Source organism: Chrysemys picta, unplaced genomic scaffold (assembly GCF_011386835.1).
Source record: "Chrysemys picta bellii isolate R12L10 unplaced genomic scaffold, ASM1138683v2 scaf343, whole genome shotgun sequence".
Classification (NCBI taxonomy): Eukaryota; Metazoa; Chordata; order Testudines; family Emydidae; genus Chrysemys; species Chrysemys picta.
Window position 1 is genome coordinate 1,001 of NW_027053050.1, and position 27,004 is coordinate 28,004.

General features: G+C 43.8%; 1 long non-coding RNA gene across 1 annotated transcript in view; it reads right to left on the minus strand.

Annotated features, from left to right (window-relative positions):
* Positions 1-998: 998 nt before the first annotated feature.
* LOC135978618 (uncharacterized) overlaps positions 999-27,004 on the minus strand; it is a 40,669-nt gene continuing 14,663 nt past the window's right edge. The window contains exon 3 of the long non-coding RNA XR_010596002.1: positions 999-2,626. This is a non-coding gene — a long non-coding RNA (uncharacterized LOC135978618). The remainder of the gene's footprint in view (positions 2,627-27,004) is intronic.

The following is a 27,004-nucleotide window of genomic DNA, read 5'->3' on the forward strand; positions in this document are numbered from 1 at the left end:
AAACGGGGGTCAGTTATAATATAATAGATTATAAAGTCCTGTCCACTGGGAACTGGTGTGTGCCCATCAACTCTAAAATTCCATAATTGAAGCAGTCGTAGTTCATACGTGTCATGGTATGATCTACATGTGCAATTCCGTATAGATATGATTAATCAAAAGGGATCACTTGGGCTATATGTTTAAAATTAGAAAACAGATAAATACTAGGATCATAACTGAAATATTCAAATTCTACAGACATATCTCCCGGTTATGCCTTCATTTGGTTTTCAGAAATGGATGGACGATGAGAAAGAGAGGACTACATCTGTGTGGTGTTTGCCATCTTTTGAGAGGTTCTGACAGAGGTGAAATGGAAACAGGTAGGGGGAAAACCCAAGATTTCTTGATAAAAGTTCACTGGAAAAGACTTCTTTGCTTTCAGGAGGCATTTGTCTTTTGTTGTTGAAGGATACACCCCATTTGGATTTTCTTAAGACTAAATCATATTTCCCTAAGAAAAGGAATTTCAAGGAGTGGGAAAGAAACCAAGGGCCTCTAACCAACTTCCAAAAAATCCAGTCTCTTAACTCCCAAAAGTTTTCAAGCATAGTGCAACGTCTGGGCTAATTAGTGACACCAGCTACAAAATCATGTTTCTGTCTACCTTGTTTATCTACTGTGACAAGTAACACCCAAGGCTGGAGAGAAAATATTTCTTTATGTGATTATTTTATGCATTTGATATGGCTTTACGTATAGTCAGTTTCATTGTTTCTTTTGTATGTATTTAGGCTCTGATCCTGAATAAGCATGTGCATAACTATACTGATATGAGTGGTCCCATGGTGGAGCAACTCACATGCACAGTTATGCAAATGATTAAGTGTTTGCAGGACTGGGGCTCTATTTTGTTCGTTTGTCTCTGTTTATATAGTGCTTTCACACAGCAGCAGGGGAGAACATTTTAAGAATGGGAGAATATGAAGGTAAATGCACAAAAATTGCAATGGGACCTTGGGGCAGATTAGAAGGGAAAGTTGGGGCTGAAACTGCTTGTAAATCATTCTTTATCAACTTGAAATCAAATCCAACAGTTCCTTGATGTAAAAACATATGCTGGCAGTGGCTGGACATCACTGTCTGGTTGTTTGCAGGTATTTTACATAGATAACCTCTTTGCATGTGTATGTATCCTATAACAAAATTCAAAAAAGAAATCCCTTCATTTACTGGATTACCCAGAGTGAATTGATTTAAATTACTGATTTTAATCATTATGTAAATCACTGATTTTAAATCTTGTGTCACATTTGTACTTTTAGTTATTCTCCTAAATAATGGTTGATTCTCATGGTTGGTAACCATTAAAACATGTTGATTTGCAGCTAAATACAGCCTTTACACTAAATTTGGTGCTTCTTTTTACTAACCAGGAGGATACACTTATCTATACACATTTATTTAAACAATCATATAGCTTAACTTACATTTATTCAACTTCTTAGTTTTTACATTTTTATTCTGTTAGAAGATGGGGAATGATGAATATCTTATTTATTAGATGATTAATTTTTTACTTGTGATTTGTAGCAAGCTCTATTTGGATGGAAATTCAAATTCAATTAAAAACAAACAAACCTACCATTTTTAAATTGTTTTTGTATTAATTCAATACAACTACCTTAAGTGTGCTGGATACATAAGAAAAAAATATCAAACCCTGTTTTGCATTTAAAACTAATGGATTTATTAAACAAAGGAAGATCTGTAGTTAGTGAATTGAACTGATGGTTTCTGGTCACCATGTCCTTCAAGATTTTAGAACTAGTAGATGTCATCTTCTCACACTCAGTTTTAATTCATAGATTGGAAGAAGAAAACAAGGTTTCCTGCTTTTTCAATTTCCCATGTGTTTCCTAACTTTGAATGAACTAGACATTAAACTGAGCTAGCTGAATAAACTGAAATGAAGAAATATTCTCTCTGCACCTGCAGAAGAGGCTAGTGCTGTAAAAGCTGGTTTAGCACTTCAACAAACTCTGGTTCCAGTGGCTTAGCTAGTGATTTAAACCACTTCAGTGGCTTGACTCTCTTTAAAACTTGGCAGCAAACATGTCCTGCTTAATATTATTTTTATTTAACTTAAATTATTTCAATAGATTGCAGTCAATTTAGGTTTTAACGTAGGTTGTAATAATTTCACATTTATTTTTAAATAGGTTGTTTTTATATACAAACCTGTATCAAATCAATTCTTTTTATTTTTTTGTTGTAAATCACTGATTTTTATCCACCCTGTTATTAACACACAGTACAAAGCACATTGCACCACATTGGCTAGTTATAAGCAAATAGGTCATGAATTAACTGTCTACAAGAGTGATGTAAACTCTGTCTCAAATTACTTCTGGACTCTGTCCTGTAGTTTGTAACTATGTGTTACAGTTAATGGGGACATGAGGCTGCAAAAAGTCCATGGGACCAAACTGCACAAAGATTAGGAGGAAATCATGTCAGTTTCTTATAACAATGCAATAATCCTGGAGAATTCCTTTTCTCTCTCCAGATCACAGAGCTAAGATGCTTGCAGCAGTGGGAAGCGTCTCTCTTTTTGTACTCCCAAGATTCAATTTCTGAAATCCTGTGGAATAAAGAGAGATCTTAAAATGTCTTTCTAATCTCCTTCTAGTCTTACTGCATCCAGTTGCATACTTCCATTGGCTCAGAAGGGAGAATGGTTAGTATACATTCAAATAAATATTTGCATTCTGATAGCTCCCAATAGGCTGTGGGCCCTATTGTGCTGGGTGCTGTATGAACATTGGATTGGAGTGTGACTTTCCCAGGCTATCCCATGTGCTTAGGAAGAAAGTCTGTAGGTGTTTAAAGGTGACGCGGACTGCTGCTTGGGAGAGTGTTGGCAAAGCAGGGGGGTCGATGTTGCTATTGAAGTTATTGAAGCAGCAAAGTAGGGTAGGGCTAAATTGTGAAAGGGCTGAAAGGTTAAAAACAAGCTTTTGTCTATGTGGAGGCAAAGGGGGAGTCAGTGGAGGGGCTGAAAGAAGGAGCTGTGGTCAGAGCAACATGCAAGTAAGGTCTTAGCAGCAATATTCTGAATAGACTTGAGAGGAGCAAGGTTGCAGGAGCCAAGGCCAGTAAGGAGGAAATTGCAACGGGCAAGATATGAAATGAGGGCCTGGATGATGTTTTTTGCTGCATCTTATGTGTTTGGATCTCCCTCCTACAGAAGGGAATCTTCCAAAGCATCTGCTATCCAGGTACTAGCCGCTGCATAAATGTGATGCATCTTTAAAATACCCTAATTTCACAGATAATTGTAGTGGGGCTCACTTTCCTTTTAGGCCCATACAGAACAGATCATTTTAGGAAACTGTTTTTGAAAATATACATTAAAGCAGTTTCAGTTAGTATGACTTTCTTCTTGGCACAAGTGAGTCACACAATGTGGTTAAATTAGTGAAAACCATTCTCATGATTAAACAGTGACCACAGTCTTGAGAATGGCTATCGGGTAACAATATCCTCACTGCATAATCAGCTGGTATAAACAGTTATTTAACTGTCACTTTCTAAACTGTCCAATAACTGTAGTCTAGTCCTATGCCCTGTCTGAGCTGGGACAAAGCCATGGTACTGGCAGCTGAAATAGTTTTAAAAACAGTTTGACACTTTCCTAGCATAGTCTTGTTTGTCAACCTGTAGCTCTTGGCATTTCTCTCCTAGTCTTATCACATCACTTGCCCTGCAAAGAGCAGGAATCAGTTAAATCAAAGTAAGATCCCAAACCTTCATCCATTCTTCAAACTGCACCAAATTCTTTCTGATGTTTAGAAATGCCAACCCTCCGCTTCCCTCCCAGAGAGGAAAATACGGCCTATATGCTTTATCACTACCTGCCACTTACATCAGCCAGCCCTACTGTAATCTTGTGGGTTGGCTCATATCGTTACCCTTGCCTAGCTGTATCCTTGCTTGTCAGGCTGAGTTTGGGGGTTGTTTAGAGGATGTAAGCCAGTGGCCTCCTATTGCACTCTGCTTGGATATCAGTTTTCTTCAGAGAATCTCATGACATCCTGATCACACAACACAGATCTTATCCTCTAAGCATACATATGGGCTATTTCACTGCACCAATGCACTAATGCCAAGTAACACATTCTGTGCCTCCCAGTCATCTGCCACTTTAAATATTAAAATACACTATGGTACACCACAGTATTGTAAAATCCCAGTCCCTCCCTTTAGTCTTGTCAGGCTGTCAGTTATCACACAAGTAAAGGGAGGGTACCTAGGTAGACAAGCTTTGGATAACGGATACACTTCTGCTAAGCACCAACCACTTGGCAGACATGCCAAACCCACACACAAAAAATGCAGAAATTGGGCTTGTTTTGGCTTAATTGGCTTGTGAGTTGCTTGTTGGCTAGTTTTTGGCTTGTAGCTTGTTGTTTGTTGTAGCTTGTAGCTTTTTTTTTTTTCTTTTTTTTTCTTTTTTTTTTTTGGATTGGCTTCCAGCAAGCAGGGACAAGAGGGGGCAAGCATGGGTAAGGGGCAAGCAGGGGCAAGGTGGAGAGAGAGTCAGGGGTGCACAGCGGGCCCACCACAGTCCCAGACTGCACGCCGGGGGGATCTAGTCACATAGAGCACTGGGGTTCTTAGGGATTGGCTTGTTTTGGCCTTGTTTTGAAATAGCTTGATTTTTGGCTTATTGTGAAAGTTGGGGTGCTTATTTACCATGTGAAAGTTGGCAACTGTGCCACTTGGGTTCTTATCAGAACTAAACTCAAGCACTGAACCATTTGAGGTTCACCCAGCACCAGTAAATAGTCTCTCCAACAAGACCACATAGCAAATACTGCAAACCAAAGCAGCTTTCCATCAACCGTGCTGATTTTATAAATAGTGAGAAGCAGTTTCCTGATGGAATATGTACTCTGTAATTCAATCTTGGGGACTGGTCCCATTCCTAAAACCCCCATAGTGATGACTTATTACATATTGACATGAACTGGGGCCAGCCAAAGAGGATTAGGAAGTACAACTCTAACAGGGTTTAATAATCATTTTTCATAAGTGATTAGAGGCAGGAAGGAGGGTTAATTCTATTTTCAGCAAGCCTGGAGATTTAGGTAGATGGAGCATTTAAATCAGGGTAAACTTCCTTTAAAATCTAAGAAAGTAGCCAATACTTGGCACTGATCAGAATTCAGGGCAAATCATTCTGTGCACCCTTAGCAAAATCACATTAGTTTTTCAATCACTAATGGGTATCTGAAGCCCAAATACAGCAGGCAAAGAGATGCGCAGGCAACTTCCTATGGATATGCCCAAATCATCTGCCATGCTTCAGCTTCGCTCCTGGAAGCGTTGATCAACATTTTAAATCTTGAGTCCCCCCAATGCTGGGCACCTAAAGCCATATTTAGGCCTGAGTTTAAGAGGTGCTGAACATGTGCAGCTCCCCCTGAAATCCCAGACTGAGGTATCGCCTGCTACAGGTGGACACTTCTGAGACTCACCCAGGCCATTTTAGGAATCTAACATGCCCTGTACACTTGGAAATGTTTAATAAGCACTGAGAAGTCAGGCTGTTTGGAGAGAAAGCACAGCGTTTTCCTTAGCTGCATGAGCACTCAGCTCAGTCTGACTCCATGAAGGCTCCTGGAAGCTTCTGATCTATGCTGTGCATGCTCATCACCATTACCATAAACATACACATCTTATTAGCATAGTGATTCCTGTACTAGCAACTTGATTCTTTTTATTCAACCACAAATGGATCTGAGGCTTGTTTGGAAGAAGCACGCAGAAGCTTGGAACTGCCTGACCCACTGGAGTGTGCAGATTTGGCCATATGAGAAAGGACTGTTTTATGATTCAGGCATAGATGGGGATGCAGGAGATCTAGGTTTAACTTCTAACTCTGCAAAATGGAGACAATACTCTGTAAAGTATTAACATAACTGTAAAGATAAATTAATCACAAGCCCCTACTAAAGACCAAAGGGGATTGTGAAGCTGCCCAGGAGTTTGGACTGAGTGGGCGGAAGGGTTTTGCTGACTATTGTTAGTGTTTGGGGGCATTGGAGGAGGAGCGGGAAGGCAGAACACACAGAAACTGAGCAAGACAGAACAGAGAGAGAGACACAGAGGCAAAAAGCAACAAAGCCATGGAGCAGCCTGTGAGTGCACTGTGACCCTGGAAAAAGCTAGAGAGAGTGCTTTTGGGTCTGGTGTTGGCGAAACAGGCTTGGGGACTGCAAGCTACAAAACTGTTCCTTTTGTTCTTGGCTCCTCCTGCATTCAGAGAAGCAGGACTTTGTACTTTCCTGGTAAATAAACAAGATTGCATCAAAGAAAATACCAGACTCCATCAATTTCTACTTTCAACTAGAACCGCGGGGCCCTGAACTTTGACTAGCTAGCTGGGTCAAAAAGGGGCAACACTATAAACTCCTTGCACTAGAACTCGTATACTATGTTTGTACTGTGCCCAGCACAACTGGGCCACGATTCAGCTGGGTCCTTAGGCACTAGTGTAATATCAATAACAAAAAGGGTTCACGGGTTCTTTCCTGGAATAGCCTGTACATCCTGCTTCCTTTCAGGCCAGAAATAGCAGGAGCACACCCCTCTTCACCATATTTGGTACTTACACCTCTGGCTCAAGATGGAACCAGGAAATGCAGACCCAGACAAAAATGGACAAAAAAATCACAGGGATGGGATTACCTGAACTCCTTCAAATTTCAGAAGAAAGTATGTGGCTGTCTCCCTTTGAGATTTGGGCAAAAGTTCAAGTCTGTGAATTCCAATCCATTTTACTTACCGTAACCTTTCTGTACATTTTTCAGGGTCTGCAGCATACTAAATAGCCTTGCAGTTTATCTTAAACAGAGCTCCTTGCGTGTTTTAATGCACTCGTTAAAAGCAAGGAAATGCTGTTTAAGAAGTGGGTGGGCAGGGGGCTTGTTTGCAACAATATTGACTGTTCTTGACTATTCCAAAGGGAGCAAATTCTGATGGAGCTCTCGGTAGCATATTGCTTCAGAAAATTAATATTTCTGCCTTTTTAGTCTAAGAGCATAAGGAAATAGCCTTAGGGCTGAGGCAGATGTTTCTGAGAAGTGCCTTCTTCTGGGAAGAAAGGAGAGGCAGGTGAGGCCAGTCAAAGGTCAGCTGAGAGGAGTTCTAAATGCCAGGAATGGCATATTGATTTTATATTTTTTGTCTTAACCAAGTAAAACCATTCTTAATGTGTTCTCTCCAACCACTGACAATGCTTATTCTAATCACTGTCTGGAGAAAAATGAATGTGAAACCCTATCAGAGAAACCTGCGATGTGGAAAGTGGACTCTTCTTTCTTCAAGGAAAAGAGGGTTTTGATAGTGATGATTAAAGATTCCTAGTGCCTTGGTTTCTGACAGAGTGGTATTCTGGTGCAATTTCTAAAGATCACTTTTTAAATTAAAGCATCAGTAAAACAAAGCTACCGGAAATACAGGAAATACAGGGCCGAACTGCAAATACATAGATCTTAAAGCCAGAAGGAACCATTGTGTTCATGTAGTCTGGCCTCCTGTATAGCACAAACAGTAGTATCTCACCTAGTGATTCATGCATGAAGCCCAATAGCTTAATGTGGTTGAACTAGAGCACCTCTTTTGGGAAGACATCCTGTCCTCGGAGCACACATTTATGCACACCCAGCCTAAACAGCCCACACATATTCATACGCTGAGATTTGTAGGTGTACATAGCTATAGTACATATGTGAGCGTGTCAGCTTTTGAAGACTATAAGGGCTTGTCTACACTAGACATGATACAGCAACATAGCTGCAGCTGCACTGCTGTAGCACTTCACTGTAGACACTATCTATGCTAACAGGAGGGGTTCTTCCATCACTGTAGGTAATCCACTTCCCCAAGAGGTGGTAGTCAGGTCAACAGAAGAAATCTTCCATCAACCTAGCACTGTCTACACCAGGGGTTAGGTTGGCTTTCTACGTTGCTCAGCGGTGTGGGGATTTTTCAGACTTACCATAATATAGCTTCAGGTTATGAGCAGAGTTTTCTGAAGATCTTTTAAGATTTATCTCTTCTCTGTTATAAAATAATATGGGTTAGTGGAGAAGATCCAGATCTTGTGGATCTGACCTGAGGCACAGAAGGGAATGAGTGCTGTCTCAACAAGGTCATCCCCTTTCTCCTTGTGATGGTAGGCCCTCCTAATGATGCTGCATGGGGATTGGGCTCAGCGGGGTTGGAGCGATAGAGACCAGAAAGAGCACTAGAACAATGGAGGCTATTCCAGTCCTTATGCTGGAATAGTGTCCACAGAGGGTCTGCAACCTAGAAGTGATTGATCCCTCCACCCTATCTTTTGCCCCTTCTCGCCACCAAATTATTTGTTCAGCCTGGGAAGAGAACAACCCGCTTCTTCTCTTGCACTAAAGCCTGGGTTGGGATTGAGGAGTGTCAGATTCCTGCACTTTCTCCATCCACTCGCTCCGAGCAAAGAACTGGGAAGAACAAGTGACTTGCCCTCCCTGTACAGAGCCAGGAATCCAACCCATGTCTCCTGACTCCTCAGCAAAGTGTTCAAACAGGTAAAATCCAGCCTAGCATAGTGTCTCTTGGAACCATATTACCACTGATAACCTGGTCTTGTTTCCTGAGCCCGATCCTACTCCCTCAGAAATCGGTGGCTAGATTCCCATTGACCTCAACACAAGTCGGACAGATAACTACAGGCCAAATTCTGCCTTGACTTACACCCAGTGCAACTCCATATCTGTAGACGTCTGTAACTGAGTAACAGTTATAGCTTCGGTTCATTACTAGAAAAAATAAATGTAATGCTTCACAAAATCTGAGTGTAGGCAAGTGTAACGCTGACAGACCCTGGTTGTCGGTGGGCGGGATTGAACCAGGACTTCTGAAACTTAGTGCATGAGACTCTACCACATGAGCTAAAAGTCAACTGGCGGGTAGCTAAGGCTGTAGAGCAGACTCATTTAACCCTCTCCCAGAGGGCTCAATGACACTAGATGGGACACAACACCACGCCCAGAAGGTGTGTGGGTTACACAAGCTTGAAGCTTCATGCTTAGCTGTAGAAGATCTTGACTAAATGACAGATAGTAATGAGTGAAGTTTCGTTTCAACTAGCTGTAAGGGTGGTTTGAGTGAATATGTAACTAAGTAGCAATAAAGGGTATTTTAGTAGATTACAGGAAATTTGAAGCCTGATTCCTGTAGCTATGAAAGCTTAGCAATTAACTAGATAGTTGCTAGCAGCTATGAAAAACCTGGGTTCAAATAAGCTAAGAAATAGGTTTAAATGATTATGCTATGCTCAAATGCTCTATACTCAAATGATCCCAAATTCCTCGTGCACCTCAAACATCCATAAATGCCAATGCAGAGTTTTAGGTGTGAAAGAAATGCAAAACTGACCTTACTTTAACTGTAAAAGTACAAGTAAAAACTTAACATATAATTGTACTCTGGATCAGCCTAATGGTGGCTCCATTGTCTCAGTACTGTTGGTGCTGGATGGAATTAAATATTTCACTTACTTTCGTACCTTCAAAGCATAACTCACCCCATCAGCACCTTAGACGTCATCATATTTTTTCTTTAAACTGCACAGTGTATCATTTCTCAGAAACCTTTAGCTAAAATACTGCTGTATGCTTTACCTGTTCTATTACTCTGCCTAATATTTACATTAAGGGCCTGATCTTGCCGCCAGTCAACTGAATGGCAAAACTCCCACTGACTTCAATGCGAGCAGTCGAGCCCTTTGTGTAGCTGATACTATAAATATAGAAGAAGGAGATGGAACTCCTGTAGAAATGTATGTGGCCTGCATTTTTGATAATCAATGAGTTCCAAACAACATGGTACTGATTAGACTAAAACGTTCAGAGGCTGTAAGAGAATTATCACTATTTTTGGCAATTCTGTTTGGGTTTTGGAGTGCTGAGGTTTCTTTAAGTTCTTTTGTGGGACAGGGGGTGGAGAAGACAACCAAGAATCTGCTTTAATGGAATCAGTTACATGTGGCTTGAGAAGCTGTCAGAACCCCGATAAATTATGCTTGCAATGAATGCAAGAGATTCACTCCCTGTGCATTACAAAACACCTTATTGATTCTAGTATTTGAATATCAAAAGTATCAAACTTCTGTGTAGGCTATGGAAATTTACATTGCAAATGATGCCATGGGTGAATTATTATGCTCTACCTAGAAAGGTGAATTCAATTTTGTATTTTAGAGATCTCCTGTTATTTGTGTTCACTATTTGTGTGCAATGTGACTGCAGAGCCATTGGCCATTATCTTTGAAAACTCCTGGACATCGGGGGAGGTCCCGGATGATGGGAAAAAGGCTAATGTAGTGCCCATCTTTAAAAAAGGGAAGAAGGAGGATCCAGGGAACTACAGGCCAGTTAGCCTCACCTCAGTCCCTGGAAAAATCATGGAGCAGGTCCTCCAGGTATCAATTCTGAAGCACTTAGAGGAGAGGAAAGTGATCAGGAACAGTCAGCATAGGTTCACCAAGGGGAAGTCATGCCTGACTAACCTAATTGCCTTCTATGACAAGATAACTGGCTCTGTGGATGAGGGGAAAGCAGTAGACGTGTTATTCCTTGACTTTAACAAAGCTTTTGATACAGTCTCCCACAGTATTCTTGCCAGCAAGTTAAAGAAGTATGGGCTGGATGAATGGACTATAAGGTAGATAGAAAGCTGGCTAGATCATCAGGCTCAACGGGTAGTGATCAATGGCTCCATGTCTAGTTGGCAGCCAGTATCAAGCAGAGTGCCCCAAGGGTCGGTCCTGGGGCCGGTTTTGTTCAATATCTTCATTAATGATCTGGAGGATGGCGTGGATTGCACCCTCAGCAAGTTTGCAGATGACACTAAACTGGGAGGAGTGGTAGATACCCTGGAGGGTAGGTATAGGATACAGAGGGACCTAGACAAATTAGAGGATTGGGCCAAAAGAAATCTGATGAAATTCAACAAGGACAAGTGCAGAGTCCTGCACTTAGGACGGAAGAATCCCATGCACTGCTATAGACTAGGGACTGAGTGGCTAGGCAGCAGTTCTGCAGAAAAGGGGTTACAGTGGACAAGAAGCTGGATATGAGTCATCAGTGTGCCCTTGTTGCCAAGAAGGCTAATGGCATTTTGGGCTGTATAAGTAGGAGCATTGCCAGCAGCTCGAGGGATGTGATCATTCCCCTCTATTCGGCACTGGTGAGGCCTCATCTGGAGTACTGTGTCCAGTTTTGGGCCCCACACTACAAGAAGGATGTGGAAAAATTGGAAAGAGTCCAGAGGAGGGCAACAAAAATGATTAGGGGGCTAGAGCACATGACTTATGAGGAGAGGCTGAGGGAACTGGGATTGTTTAGTCTGCAGAAGATAAGAATGAGGGAGGATTTGATAGCTGCTTTCAACTACCTGAAAGGGGGTTCCAAAGGGGATGGATCTAGACTGTTCTCAGTGGTAGCAGATGACAGAACAAGGAGTAATGGTCTCAAGTTGCAGTGGGGGAGGTTTAGTTGGATATTAGGGAAAAAAATTTCACTAGGAGGGTGGTGAAGCACTGGAATGGGTTATCTAGAGAGGTGGTGGAATCTCCTTCCTTAGAGGTTTTTAAGGTCAGGCTTGACAAAGCCCTGGCTGGGATGATTTAGTTGGGGTTGGTCCTCCTTTAAGCAGGGGGTTGGACTAGATGACCTCCTGAGGTCCCTTCTAACCCTGATATTCTATGATTCTATGACAGGCTGGCAAGTGCTGACCTCATCCATTTGCCTTCATTAGAAAATTATTCTGGTGGGTTGGTGCTCCAGAACATCTGGTATCTCCAGACTTTCCTCCTCTTCTCTACCCATTTCCCTTTCATCACAGGACACAACAAGGTTACCCTGCTGCCTTCTGGTATCTACCACCATTTTAGAACCTCATGATAACAGTATGATAGTGCACTGCTGTGTGGTAGGGCATACAGTACTGCCAGAGGGGAACCTTGGTTGGGACTCTAATGGCAAGGCCCAATGAAGATGTGACTGCATCCTTGTTGAACCCACCAAAGGAAGACACAAATTATTATTTATATTTATATTACAGTAGCTCCTAGAGGGCTCAGCCAAAATCAGGGTTCCATAGTGCCACACTGTCCAGAGTGAGAGGCTATTCTCACTCCCAAAGAGCTTACCATCTACACAGATGAGCAATAATGGTTAGTGAGGAAACAAGCTGTCATAAATATAAAGGGAAGGGTAGCATAAAATCCCTCCTTGGCAGCTGTACTGAATCGCCTTACCTGTAAGGAGTTAAGTAGTTCTAATAACCTAGTTGGCACCTGACCAGAAGGACCAATGAGGAAAGAAGATACTTTCAAATATAGGGGTGGAGGAGTTTTTGTTTGTGCTCTCTTTGTTGTTCCCTCTCTGGACGGAGGGAGAGACCAAGCAGGTACAACATCTCCTGAAAATATACCTGGAATAATAGATCTAAATTCACAGAAATAGTAAGTAGGGCAAGGATATGCGTTAGGTTATCTTTTGTTTTAGCCTGTGAATTTTCCTATGCTACAGAGGTAGTTTTATTCCTGTTTTTGTAACTGAAGCTGAGCCAGAGGGGAATCCTCTGTGTTTAAATCTTTTTACTACCCTGTAAAGTTACCTTCCATCCTGATTTTGCAGGTGTGATTCCTTTTTTTCTTCTTCCTAAATAAAGTTCTTCTTTTAAGAACCTGATTGATTTCAGTGTCCTGAAGACAAAGGGTCTGGTCTGTACTCACATTGCTAAGGCAATTGGTGGTATTTTATTCTCAAGCCTCCCAAGGAAAGGGGCTGAAGGAGCTTGGGGGGACATTTTAGGGGGATAGGGATTCCAAGTGACCCTTCCCTGAATTTTTGTGTAAAGCACTTGATGATGGCAGCAATACCGTCCAAGAACAAGGAAAGGAATTTGTACCTTGGGGAAGTTTTAACCTAAACTGGTAGAATATAAGCTTAGGGGGTCTTTCATGTGGGTCTCCACATCTGTACCCCAGAGTTCAGAGTGGTGGGGGGGGACCTGACACAAGCATAGAAGTGAAGTGACTTACCCAAAGTCACTCAGTATGTCATTGACAGCTGGGAACACAACACAGTTCCAGTCCAGTGCTTTATTCTCTAGACCATGCTGCCTCTCATATTTCAACTTGTTACCCCCGCTTTCCCTCTAGCTATCAAATCACAGTCATGAGACAACCTGATACTTCTGGGATCCGTCAGCCATTGTGTATGTTCAGTACTAGGATACATCTGAATGACTAGTGGAGGAACTGACAGCTGCAATCACAAGTTTTCATTCTAATGGCTGCTGGTACATTAATTGGGTTTGAATGTAAATTTCCTAGGCTCTGATACCTGGGAATCTATTTGGAAGAGTGATCCAGGTTTTAGAGACAATACAGCACAATGCAGCCTGGCTGGGAGAATCTGATCATTAGTATTTCTGTTATACTAAAATGAGAATTACTAACCTTCTTTTTGAAGCGTAACAGTCCTGCCTGAAGCTTGACAGAAGGGTGTGTTCCTTCCCTGCTCCCACTTCTCATTATTTATTTCTGCAGATAAATAGACATTGGATGTGCAACTAATGTGTTAAAATTCTCCCTGCTCTTGGGGCGGAGTGGGGGCATTGCCAAATCCAGCACACCAGGGGAGAGTAGGGGCCAAATTGTGTTCTTGCCTACACGGGTGTAAATCCAGAGTAACTATGACAGTAGAGTTGCCTTGGAATTAGACTGCTGTAACTAAGAGCATTTTCACACACAGGAGACTGGCCCTTGTACATTCTGGAACCCCAAGGGTTGCAGGCACATTTTGTGAACGTCTGTATCAGTCTGCCCTAGAAGGAGAAGAAACTGCTCTTCTCATTCTGACTTTGAGCGTTGTGCCTGATAGCAAAGTGCAGAATGACAGCTGTTAGCTTTTTAAACTTACTAAAAGGTAGTGGCAAGTCCAGTTCAGTGAAACCTACACTGAAGACCACCTCAACTAGACAATCTCCTGTACTATGCAAGCACTTTAAAGTGTCCTCAAATTTTCCATTGCAAATCTTGACGTTTAGTTAAAGGCCACTTCTACAAGTCAACTGCTTCTTATTGGTCCCTTGGGCGAGGACCTAAGACAAGTTTTAATATACCTTCAAATAAATGTACTCAAAGGTAAGGCTGGGGTCTTGATCTCTTACCTCCCAAACAAAGGATATCAGATACAAATAAACTATTGGAAGGAAAAGTAGAAAACAAGTGACCTCCCCCCCAAAATGTATGAACTTCTCTGCTTTACTCCTATATTCTCTTCTCCTCCTCCTGCTTAGCACACTCAGAATGGAGCAAAGAGGCAGAGAATCACAATGCAGGGACTGTTCAGAGGAGTCACCTGGAGAATGGGATCCTGCTTGAACCAGGGAACTTGCCCTCCTCTTCAAGCCTAAAGGGCAAGATTAAGGACGACCAAGGTCTAGTGATTAAATTACAGGGGAAGCTATTTGGGTAAACTGGGTTCTATTCCTGGCTCTGCCCTGACTTCCTATGACACTAGGTAAGTCATTTCACCTCTGCCTTATTTTTCCTTATCTGTGAAATGGCAACAATATGCAGCAGCAACCAATGATTGTAGCACAAAGGGGCCGAGAGAAGAGGCTAGGCAAGCCTTCCCTTGTCCTCATTCCTTGTGGAGTGAGGACTTTAGGGGTAAGTCCCTTTCCAGGAGCACCAAGAGGCAATGACTTGAGGCCACAGGCGGCAAGTTATATGGGCATTTGGTGCCCATGCTCCACCAATATTCAGAGCATGGGGGCCCAGCTCCACCAATGTTTGGGGTTGGGTCTTCCCTCCTGTACCCTGAACTCCTCATTCCTGACCCCACCCCAGAGCCTGCACCCCCCACCCCAACCCTCTTCCCTAGCCCTGAACCCCTCCCACACCCCAAACCCCTCTGCTCCAGCCAGAGCCCTCATCACCCCACACCCCAACCCTCTGCCCCAGCCCTAAGCCCCCTCCCATACCCCAAACCCCTCATCCCCAGCCCCACCTCAGAGCCCACAACCTCAGCCAGAACCCTTATCTCCCGCACACACCCCCGCCACATTGTGCAATATAGGGAAACTGTTAAATGCTTACTGTTTCCAGTCCACTTTTACATTATTTTTAAAAATATATATTGGCTTACAAGGCAGGTGTGGGGGGCGGGACTTGGACCCATTCTGGGCACCACCAAAAATTATACAAACCTGGTGCCCATGCTTGAGGCCTAAGAGCCCTGATGATCATACAATCATAGAACTGGAAGGGACCTTGAGAGGTCATCTAGTCCAGTCCCCTGCACTCATGGCAGGACTAAGTATTATCTAGACCATTCCTGATAGGTGTTTGTCTAATGATGGAAAAGCTGCACTGGAAAAAGGGTGGATCTGTGATTAAGGCAGTGCTGGGTTTATTTCCTGGTTCTGCCACAGACTTCCCGTCTGACCTTGGAGAAGTCATAATCTTAGTGCCTCAGTTTCTTAACTATAACAGTGGGGGTAACACTCTGTCTTCTTGAGGCAGGGGTCATCTCTCACTATGTGTACATGCAGCACCTAGCACGATGGAGTCCTAATTGCTGCTGGGACCCCTCAGTATGACTGCATAAATAATAAACAACCAGAGATTATGGCGACCTGTTTTGCAGGAGCCAATGAAAGGATAAAATCAGTTCTCTACGATTTACAAAGAGGAAAACCTGGTGCTTCTTTGTAACTATTTATTGATCTATATCCATTTTAATACCTGAGAAGCTTAATTTCATTGAATATAAAATTATATACTGGCCACCTATTTTGAAGGCTGTTCTGGGAAATACGTGCGCTATTTACAGTAACGCCAGAGGACATGTGATTATTATTAAAGTTAATTCCAAATGAATCAATTGCCTGCCAGTCTTTCCACTCTGCCACTTTTTTATAATGAAAGACGCCTCTAATTGTGTTTATTCGTAGACTAAAAAACTTAGTCAATAAATGTATTTATTGACTTCAACAGAGATCAATATTTGATTAACATTAAAGTGGCTGGATTAAGGGAGGGCTCTGATGAGAAGCGACTGTGAACACTATAAAATGAGTAGATAAATGTTTGTGAGCTCTAAAGTGCTGATGGAAAAGACTGTGTGAGATTTAATCTGCTGTGTCTTGAATCTCCTATTGCCCTAGGGTGTGATTCTCTTATCTATCTACTCCACCCTGCCTTTCTGTCCAGTGGCTAAGGATTTTCAATTCCGTATTTTTCTCCCTGCCATTAACTCTTTTGAAGAAAGTGAATTTGTCACATGTGACAGTTATGGGAGTTTGAGCAGTAGATTCTGAAGATATTTTAGTAATTTACAGGTCACTTTGGAAGCCGATGGCTGCAGAATGAACTCTCTCTCTCAAATATGGACTGGTGTCCACCGAAAACTTCCATCGGCATAGCCACATCTCTCAGGGGGAGAGAAGTTGCTATTTTGACCTAACCCCAGGCATAGGCAGTGCTAGGTTGATAGAAGAATTCTTCCAACAACCTAGCTACCACCTCTGGGGGAGATGGATTAACTATCAATGGGAGAACCCCTCCCCACTGCTGTAGAGAGTTTCTACACAGAAGTGCTACAGTGGCACAGCTGTACTGCTGTAGCGTTGTAATTGTAGACAGACCCTAGGACTATTCTCCAGGGACAGCACTGATCCAGGATTTCACCACCACCTAAACGTTCAAGGTCATCATGTCCCAACGTACAGCAGCATATGTAATGCTGATTGTTTCTCGCACTCATTGCTTCTCTGGGCCTTTTGGCAGCTCAGGATAAAACTCCCAATCTCGTGTCACTTGGCTGTGCTGGCTGAAAACAATGGAGAGACATGATGGATTGATGAACTGGGTGTGTCCCTGCCCAGGCCAGTGGAAGCTGAAAGGCTTAGAGCCCTGGAAGGAGTTAAGGAGCAAGCAGAGACAAAGAATTGTGTGCAAGTAGCCACACTGCATGTTGGGAGCTCTTCTGGGAGGGGATGGAAAGGAATTCTGCTCACCCACCTCCATCCCCAGGCCCATCTCACAGACCAGGGAATGGCAGTGGTCCACAGAGCAACCACTTTTGCAGCCTCAGGACTACAGTAGCACCCCCAGCTCCCATCCCCTGTCTCCACAAGGAGAATAGTGCTTGAATTCATGTAACAGCAGATTCACCAGGCCCACCCCACGATCCTCCCCTGCCCTGCTCCCTCTGGTGGTGATGCAGAACCCCATGGATATGGGCCCCACCAACATCCTTTGTAAGCTGTCAAGACGTCCAATCCACTGTTCCTGGGGACGACATTAGTTACTCTGCAGACAGTTTCCCTTGCAGGCATGGAGGGCCAGGATTTGCCCCAGGATGTCTAGGCCTGCTAGCACTGCTAATATAAGGGCTCAGATTCTGCAGTGTGCAAAAGGAGCCACTAAGGGCCAGGAGAGAATTCCTCGGTGCAGAAGTAGCATAGGGTCAATTTCAGTAGCCCTACTCTGCATCCATCAGGCCCAACATAAGGGCAATGGTACTATGGGATGTGGAAGGGCCAATAGCGCTTAACGCTGCAGAGACTTTGCCCTTTTAAGTAGCCTGAGAAAAGCTGTTGTAACTTAAAGCCATCATTTGCCCTCGGGGCTGCGTCTTCCGTGTAAGATCGCTCAGGAGATGTACCGTGCAGTCAAGCCTAAGATTGCAAAACTGCTCTGTGTGGTAGTGGTAAACGCAGTGGTATCTGGTTAGGGTGGTTTTGGTTATGTTGTGGTGGGTAAATTTACACAAGCTGGTTATTGTAAAGTTGTTATTATCAATATATTGGTTCCCCACACTAGCTAGCTGTCAAAGCTGATGAAGAAATAGGTTATTAAAATTAATTCCTGATAGGAAACTCTCCTTAAAAGGGCTAATCATTGCCAGATAGCCTCATCAAGCCCAGTGTCTGCTTTGGGAAACACAGCCGCTGCTGCTAGAAAAAGTACTGAGACTGGAGTTCTGAATGTCAGAGCCTTGACCAAGGCTTCTCTCTTTGTTCGTTGTGAACAGGACCCGTGAGCACAGTGGGCCAGGTCCTGCACTGCAGCCATTTTGTGCCACACCACCATCGCAAAGCAGCCCTAATACCTCACAGAAGGGTTACTCCCCACGTAGAGGGGTATTCAGTAGCATGGAGCCAGCATGGCCACCCCCTCAATATTTCTGACTTAGAGGTGTTGGGGGGAGTGAAAAGAATAGCATCGATCATAGATTTTTTTAAGGTCAGAAGGGATCCTGATGGTCATCTAGTCTGACCTGCTACATGACCCAGGTTAGAACTTCAGCCAGTCATTTCAGCATCATGCCAATAACTTCTGGGTGGGATTTTTATAGTACTTTACAGACTGACCGAGTCACCTCTTAACCTTCTCTTCAATAAACTAAATAGATTCAGTTCCATTAGTCTCACTGTAAGGCTGGCTTTCCAGCTCTCGAATCTTTCTTGTAGTTCCTTTCTGAAACCTTTCCATTGTGCCAGCAACCTTTTTAAAGTTTAAACACCAGAACTGGACACAGTATATTGGTAGTGGTCTCATTAGTGCCATATACAGTGGTAATAACACCTCTACGTCTACTTAATATTCCCCTGCTTACACATCCAAGGATTACATTTGCTCTTATCCACCACATGGCTCTGGGGATGCATGTTAGTTCATTATCCACAGTGACCCCAAGTTAATTTCTGATTCACTGCTTTCCAGAATACATGCTGCAATCCTATAAGGGGGCCCTGTGTTCTTGGTTCCTAGACATGACCTTGCTTTTACCTATACTAAAACACATATGTACAAGCGAGGCAGCTTATCGTGTGACCTATTTCGCTCTGCAGAATGACCCTGTCCTTATCAGCTCTGTAGGAGCCCCGGAGTTACCTGTATGCTATTCCCACTTCAAGTTTATTCTCTACATTTTTTCCAATTTGCCAGAGTTAAAGGTGGGCAGGGAGCACAGCTCCCTTTCCTTTGTTAAAAGCAGAGGGGAGTTTCCACCTCCTCTTTCTGGTTTAGGTAAGTAATGCTCGCTCCACAGTGGCCTTGCTTCCTGATCCACAGGAACTCCTTATTTCAGGGGTAGGCAACCTATGGCCCGTGTTCCAAAGGCAGCACGCGAGCTGATTTTCAGTGGAACTCACACTGCCCGGGTCCTGGCCACCGGTTCGGGGGGCTCTGCATTTTAATTTAATTTTAAATGAAGCTTCTTAAACATTTTAAAAACCTTATTTACTTTACATACAACAATAGTTTAGTTATATATTATAGACTTATAGAAAGAGACCTTCTAAAAACGTTAACATGTATTACTGGCACCCGAAACCTTAAATCGGAGTGAATAAATGAAGACTCGGCACACCACTTCTGAAAGGTTGCCGAGCTGACCCCTGCCTTATTCGATTCTCCTTTTAACCCCTACTGGGCTCTATGAATTGGAAAGGTGCTTGTTAAGTTCCAAACTATAAAAATTTTGGGCCATTTTTATCAAGATCAGAAACTTTTGTTAGCTAATCAAATTACACCCTTATTTCAGCCTTAGATTAGAGGATTGGAAAGTCAACCTTACAGTGAGATCCTAATGAAACAGAATCTATTTAGTTTATTCAAAAGAAGGTTAAGAGGTGACTTGATCAATCTATTAGTGTAACAATTCTGTGGCCACCTAAGAACCTTATGTCAGTGGTGGGTACAGAACCTAATTCTGCATGCTCTGAAAGTACAGATCTCTATTTCTGCTAATGGAGATCCACCCTCAGCTATTAGCTTTATGGGGCCTATGACACACAGCTGAGCAGTTCTGACTCCTTTCTGAAGTAGGTACTGGTATTCAGACAGACAAGCCAGGTCATGACAATAGCATCACCATATGCTGTCATCTCTTATTGTTTTAATACATTCAATTATGTTATTCCCATTTAAAAAAAAAACTAAGATGTATTTGTGTTTCAATTTTGGTTAAATATGAGGCCCACAACCCTATTTCAGCAAGGCTACAAATATTATTCTATGGCACATTCTCCATAGCCACCTTGACTTAACTGACCTCTGCTATAATTGGATCTTGAACGTTCATTCCATTGTGTCAAGTTAGCCCACTCATTCTCAAATGTCACCAGCCTTCATTCCCCTTGCTGTTTGCCCTCTGAATTTCAAGCTCCACTCTCAAAAAAATATAAACTCAGCTCCATCCTGTTCTACAGCTGGAGACAGTGACACAGAACTGCTTTTTGAGATTGCTAGCACCCAACAACTGGAGCTTCTTTAAAGAGCAGAGCTCACATTTAGCAGCTAAATGGAGTGGCCAGCCTTTCTGAAATACTCAACACTCTCCAGAAGCTCATTGAGAACAACTGGGGCCGCTGAACACTTTTGAAAGTGTATCCACTTCATTTAGGTGCCTAAATGGGGGCAATTGGGTGCTGAGTTCCTGTCTGCCACGGGAGGCAAGAAACCCCCAAGCTCCCAAATGGTGGGGGCCCCTGAGCTCGCAGGTGGTAGGGGAACTCCAAGCTCACGGGCTGCCATGTGCAGTGGGGGAACTCCCAAGCTTGTGGGTGCCAGGGGTGGCAGGGAACCCCTAGCTCATGGGTGGTGGCGGCGGGGGAACCCCCAACCTCGTGGGTGGTGGGGGAACCCCCAAGCTCACAGGAATGGGTGGTGGGGGAACCCCCAAGCTCCCCTCCGGCCCAGGTGGCAGGGAACCCCCAAGCTCATGGGTGAACCCCCGAGCTCCTGGGCAGTGGTGTTGGGGGAACCCCCCAGCTCCCAGACACTGGGGGCCGCTGGAGCTGTGGGCTCTCGTCTGACACAGGAGGCGGGGGCACCCCACAGCTCCCGGCCCCCACAGGCAGTGGGGGACAGTCAGAGCTGCAGGCGACAGGGGTACCATGCAGCCCCCAGCTGTTGCAGGTGGATCCTAGCCCCTGTGAAGCTGCCCCGCTTCAGGCAGCATAGGGACCCACAGATCCCCATTTTGTCACAAGTATTTTCAGTAAAAGTCACGGACAGGTCATGCCTTCCGTGAATTTTTCTTTTTTTGCCTGTGACCTGTCCGTGACTTTTACTAAAAATATCCTTGACAAAATTTTAGCCTTAATCATGCGTCAAACTAACAGAGATGAAAAGGGAATGTTTTTCTTTTAAACAAACTAATGTGAAAAAGTGGTTCGTAGGTCAGAAGGGAATTCTGAAATGTAAGTTCCCCACCCCAGTGTCTCAGGAGTGCTAACTTCTATTTTCCCATCTCAGCCTCTGGAGGCTTTCAGTTCCCACATACCTAGGATTATCATATTTCAAGTGCCCAAATAAAGAACACTGCTGGGGGGGAAGGGGACAGTTTCTATTGTACAGTTTCTTTCTACTTTGAATATCTAACATTTATAAATAGCAAGTGTAGTGGCCTCAAAAATAAATGTAAATCAAATTTAAATGTACCTTTTTGCATGCAGTCAGTCTTTTCCTACCTCACTTCTTCCTGTTGTGCCCATGCATATTTCTCTGTAGAGTGTATCTTTCTCAGCAGTGGTTGATTGCTCATCAAGTCTTTGCAAGATGTGTGCCTGAAGTTGTACTGTACAAGCCTGATCCCTTTCAGCGACTCAGCAGTCAATTCCATGCCACCCTTACTTCTGTGCTGCTGCTGCTGATGGTGATGCTGCTTTCAGAGCTGGGCGACCAAAAAGCAACAGCTGCTGACGGAGCACCCAGCTCTAAAGGTAGTGCCACCACCAGCAACAGCGCAGAAGTAAGGGTGGCAAACCAATAAACAGGCACGCTCCTATGAGGGCACGCTGAGAATTGCAGTTCTACCAGAATCGATGTTGGAAAAAGGACAAGTAAGGAAAAATCATAGACATTTGTTCATATTTCAAAAATCTGCCTGGATGGAGATCAGAGGACCAAAAAGGAGGTCATGTCCAGGAAAACCCAGACGTTTGCTAACCCTGCAGGGCAGTAATGCTAAGGTGGAAGAGGCCAGAAATATCCTTCCCTGGTTCTCGTATTAAACAGAATTGAGGTCCTAATTCTTCCCTTTTTGCAGGAGACACTTCACACAATTAAGTGTTACCTTTTCTGAGTATTTCCTTTTAGCAGCTCCCTGACTGCTGAGGATCACTCCTGTGCTGACAAAGTTGTATGGGTTTGGTGCCTTATGATTTTTCAGATACCTGTGACAAACTGCATAATGGGTCGAATACTTCCTCCCTCTTTCCAACTGTTTAACCTATGATACAGCCTGAACTTGGGACAGAATCACTTGGGCTACAGTGGTAATGGTCTAATTTCAGGAACAGTCACTTAAAATTGGCAATTTTTGAATCCTCCTACAATTCCCACTTAATGTGTAATAGTTTTGTTTTCTGGTGGACATGAAACACTAACAAACTTCATTGCTTACTGACACTGATTTTTGTATTCTTATCCCTCTTTGGGAACTGCCCCACTTTTTCTTTCCACAACTGTAGCTCAGGAATACCACCTTGGAAACAAAAGAAAATTTGGGGAGTGTACAACTATTTCTTCTACTTATTGTTTTCCCTTATTCCACTCCATAAATGTTGCCCTCTATCACAGAAGACTATAATAGTCTTGGGGAAAGACTCTTTGCCCATCTCCACTGTCTCAGCACAGCTCAGTTGCTGCACATAGAGTGGACACTGGACACCTCTCCATGGGGGGGGATTCTCCGAAAATGGAATCTCCAGCTGGCATGTAGTGGGGGTGTTCAGAGGTATGGAGGGTGTGGTGCTCTGCCTGTCATAGATGGCAGTGGTCTCTTGGAGACCTTTGCCAGCTGGTGCAAGTTAGAGCAGCCCATAGGCTGCTCTTACTGAGCCAGTGGCCAGGTAGGTAACTGAGAAGGAATAGCTGGCTCTCTAACAGGAGCTTCCTGATTCCCAGAGCATAAACTCTGTGAAGCTAAGAATCTGGCTCACATTTTAAGTTTTCCTTCAAAATACTGTCAAGTTAGCTTCCCAACTCATTTTTAAACAGAGAAAAAGTTTGAAGTTTCCAAGAAGGTCTTACAAACAATGGACATGGCCCCTAAAAGCCCTGGTTAAAAAATAAAAATATTTGGCAGTTGCCATTTAAACAAGCCCACTTTGCCAAAATGCGGTCACACTCTATGAGCCTGAAATAAGGATTTAATTTAAATGTAATGAGACAGGATTTTGTACACTAATTAAATACAAATTGATGATTAAAAATATATTGCGGTTTCGCAATGATGCCATAAGAGATACACTTATGACATAGCTTTTTAACCTCAGTGACTAAGTTCTTAATCAATTGGTAGTTATTTCATGTTCAATAACTAAAGCTGATTTAATCTAAATTAAATGCAGAATTCAGTCTATTTAGAACACAATCTAACGTGCTTCCCAAAAATGTTTTTTTATCAGAACTCCCACACCCCTGATGTTCCTTTGGACTGAACATGATTAACTTATTGGGATTGTTTAGAAAAAGGGAACGCAGAAGCAGCACAAATGATGGTTAATTTGATGAAATGGCTTGATTTTTTCCTCTCTGTGTCTATGGCAGATAAAATTGTGGGAAGGATATGATGCTTAATTAACCCTGTAATTCTTACATCTGTGCTAATTAGCATATAAATTAGGATTTCTTTTGGATTATGTGCCTGATGGAGTAGTCTGTTCTTGTATGCAATTTATTCCTCGGGTGGCAAGATAGTGCTGCCAGCTCAAATGGATTGATCATATTAATATTAAAATAATACTAGCTTTGCTTTCCACCTTAAATCCAATAATATGTCTACAGGGATCTATTTATGCAGAGTTCCACCTGCTAAAGAGCCCATGCTTGGAGGATACATATTACCTGTGAACATCAAGGTCCTGCATTACACAGAGTTATTTCTGAACTATAGGAGTAACTGGATGTGATCACTTAAGTGCTCTGCTGAATCAGGGCCCAAGTCCCATTGAAGTCAACAGGATATCTTGTTGAATCACTCACTCAAAGCAGGTGTTTTTTAGTCATTCAGAGCAGCTCTCCCTATTCTTGTATTCACTGTCATGAGCTGTCAACTTAACAGTTAGTTTCTCCATCTGTGATCTTATACTGTACCTATTCAGCTTATTAGCACTAGGGGAATTTGAGGAAAACCTGACTGGAAAGCAAATGTGGGTTTATATTTTCATAAGCCCCGAGACTCATTAATTATGGTGATATCACAGAGATGGTTAAGCACTTCCAAAAATGAAGTTTGGGCTATAACACCTTTACATCAAAACATAAAAGATACGAGGAGATATTTTGTATATTTAAAAGTCATACTGGTGGATAAATAATATTGTTAAAATGCAACAACCTTTTGTCCTTAGCTATTATTGTAGTATCTGAGTATTGCAACTTTTAATGCATTTACCCTTGGAACAGCCCTATGAGATAAGACAGAACTATTATTCCCATTTTACAGGAGGGATAACGGAGGCATAGAGAGAATAAGTAGGTGTAAGGTCACCAGGAAGTCTGTGGCATAGTGGAGAATTGACACCAACTTTCCATTCTAGTGGCCCAGAGGGAATTATCAGAGGGAGTTAAATGGATTAATCCCACTACTTTAGCCTGTGATCTAAGAGGAGATCTTTAAAAGTAATCTAAGTGAACATTTTTCTTTTGTAAACTTTGTCTAAGGGTGACTTGAAGGATGACGGCCTTGTGCTTAAGGCTCAGAACTGGGACTGAGCAGACTTGGATTCAATTTCCAGCTCTCCTATAGACTTCCTCTATGACCTTGGGCAAGTTACAATCTCTGGACCTCAGTTCCTCATCTGTAAAACAGGGATAACCATACATCCCTTGTCTTGTCTGCTTAGGTTGTAAGCTGTTCAGGCAGGGACTGTCTCTAGCACCTAGTAGGAGACAGTCCTTACCTCAGTGCCTAGCACAACGGGTCCTAATCAGACGATGTCTCTAGATCAGGGGTGGGCAAACTTTTTGGCCCGAGGGCCACATTGGGAAATAGAAATTGTATGGCGGGCCACGAACACTCACAAAATGGAGGTGGGTGTGCGGGCTCTGGGGTGCAGCTGGGGATGAGGAGTTTGGGGTGTAGGAGGGTGCTCTGGGCTGTGACCAAGGAGTTTGGAAGGCAGGAGGGGGATCAGGGCTGGGGCATGGATGCGGGAAGGGGTGTAGGTTCTGGCTGGGGGTGTGGGATCTGGGGTAGGACTGGGGATGAGAGGTTGGGGGTACAAGAGGGTACTCCAGCCTGGGATGGAGGGGTTTGGAGAGCAGGAGGGGGGGGGGGATCAGGGCTGGGGCAGGAGGTTGGGGTGTGGGGAGAGGCTCAGGGGGTACAGGCTCCGAGCGGCGCTTACCTCAAGTGGCTCCTGGAAGCAGTGGCATGTCCCTTCTCCGGCTCCTATGTGGAGGCGTGGCCAGGCGGTTCTGCACGCTGCCCCATCTGCAGGCACCGCCTCTGGAGCTCCCATTAGAGTGCTCTGGAGTGGGGCCATGCCGCGACTTCAGGGTGCTGCATGGTGCGGACCTCGACCCTGCGCCCCGGCTAGTGTGCCAGAGCGGGGCCAAGCCACGTGGTGCGGCTCCCAACCAAGCACCCTGGCCAGAGCGGGGCTGAGCCACGTGGTGCGGCCCCCAACCCAGTGCCCTGGCCAGAGCGGGGCCAAGCCACGTGGTGTGGCTCACAGGCCGGCTTAAAATGGCTCACAGGCCAGATCTGGCCCACAGGCCATAGTTTGCCCACCCCTGCTCTAGGTATTATTTCAATATAAATGTGCATCACCTACACAGTCACCCCCGCCACGGATACCAGACCTGTAAAATGCCCTCCATAGAGCCCAAGGAGATAGTGCCCCAAAGATCAGTGAGCTGCTCTCTAGCCTGGGCCCCCCCACGCATGGATCTTGGCAGAATGATCCAGGCCAAAGACAAGTAAATATTGGATGAATCTCTGCCTGGTGGGAACGGGATCCAGCCTATCTACAGCTCTTTAAGGTAGTCTGTGTGGCTGTAAACAAATGGAGGAACATCAGTTGAATTCTTTATTTATGGAAGTGCAGAAGAGTCCCTATGGTTCTTCCTGGCCATGCAGTACTCTGTTACAGGCCACCGCTCTGCCTATCTAGTGTATTAAGGTATTTGTGCTGCCCTGGTCAGAGGTATCTGGCCAAGATACAAATAAATCTCCATTCCTTTGCTCTGACATTGAAGCTGTCAATATACATAAGCCGTAAGTCATCAGATGGACAAACAACCAACACAAGTGAGCAATGTCCCTATAAGCTGACTAGAGCAAAGCTTAAAGCCTGCTGGTGTCTCACTTGCTGCAAGAAGTGGGGATTCTTTTCAGGAGAGCTTTGGGTTCCTCTGTTTGGAATGAAAGTGCCTGTGAGCTCTCCTTTCTAATGAGCCCCTTGTGTGGAAACGCTTGGCCTAATTTCCCTCTGTCAGCTGGCAGGCCTGCACCAAGCCTGCCTTTGAATCAACTGAGATGTGGTGCATTGAGTGACTGCAAGAAGCTGAAACTCCCAGAGAGGAGATGAGCTAGCAGAGAGGAAACTATCTGTCACTCGGCTCAGAGGTTTACACTGTGCCAAGAAAGGAGAGAGAGAGGGTTTCTGCTCTCCTTGGGTGATTTATGTAAATGTCAGCAAACCACTGAAAATTAAGCTGGTGGTCATGATGCATAAGGGATACAGAGAGCATGAAGCAAGTCTGAGAATCCCCAAACCTAGAGAGGGAAATGCTAAGAATGCCTATCACAGACAGGTGGTGGCCGGCTGGGTGATGCTTGACACTTGGTAACAAAGAGAAAAGGGTTTGAAGTAACGAGGTCAGAGAATTTCTCAAGATGACCCCACTGAGTGAGGGGGAAAGTGGCAT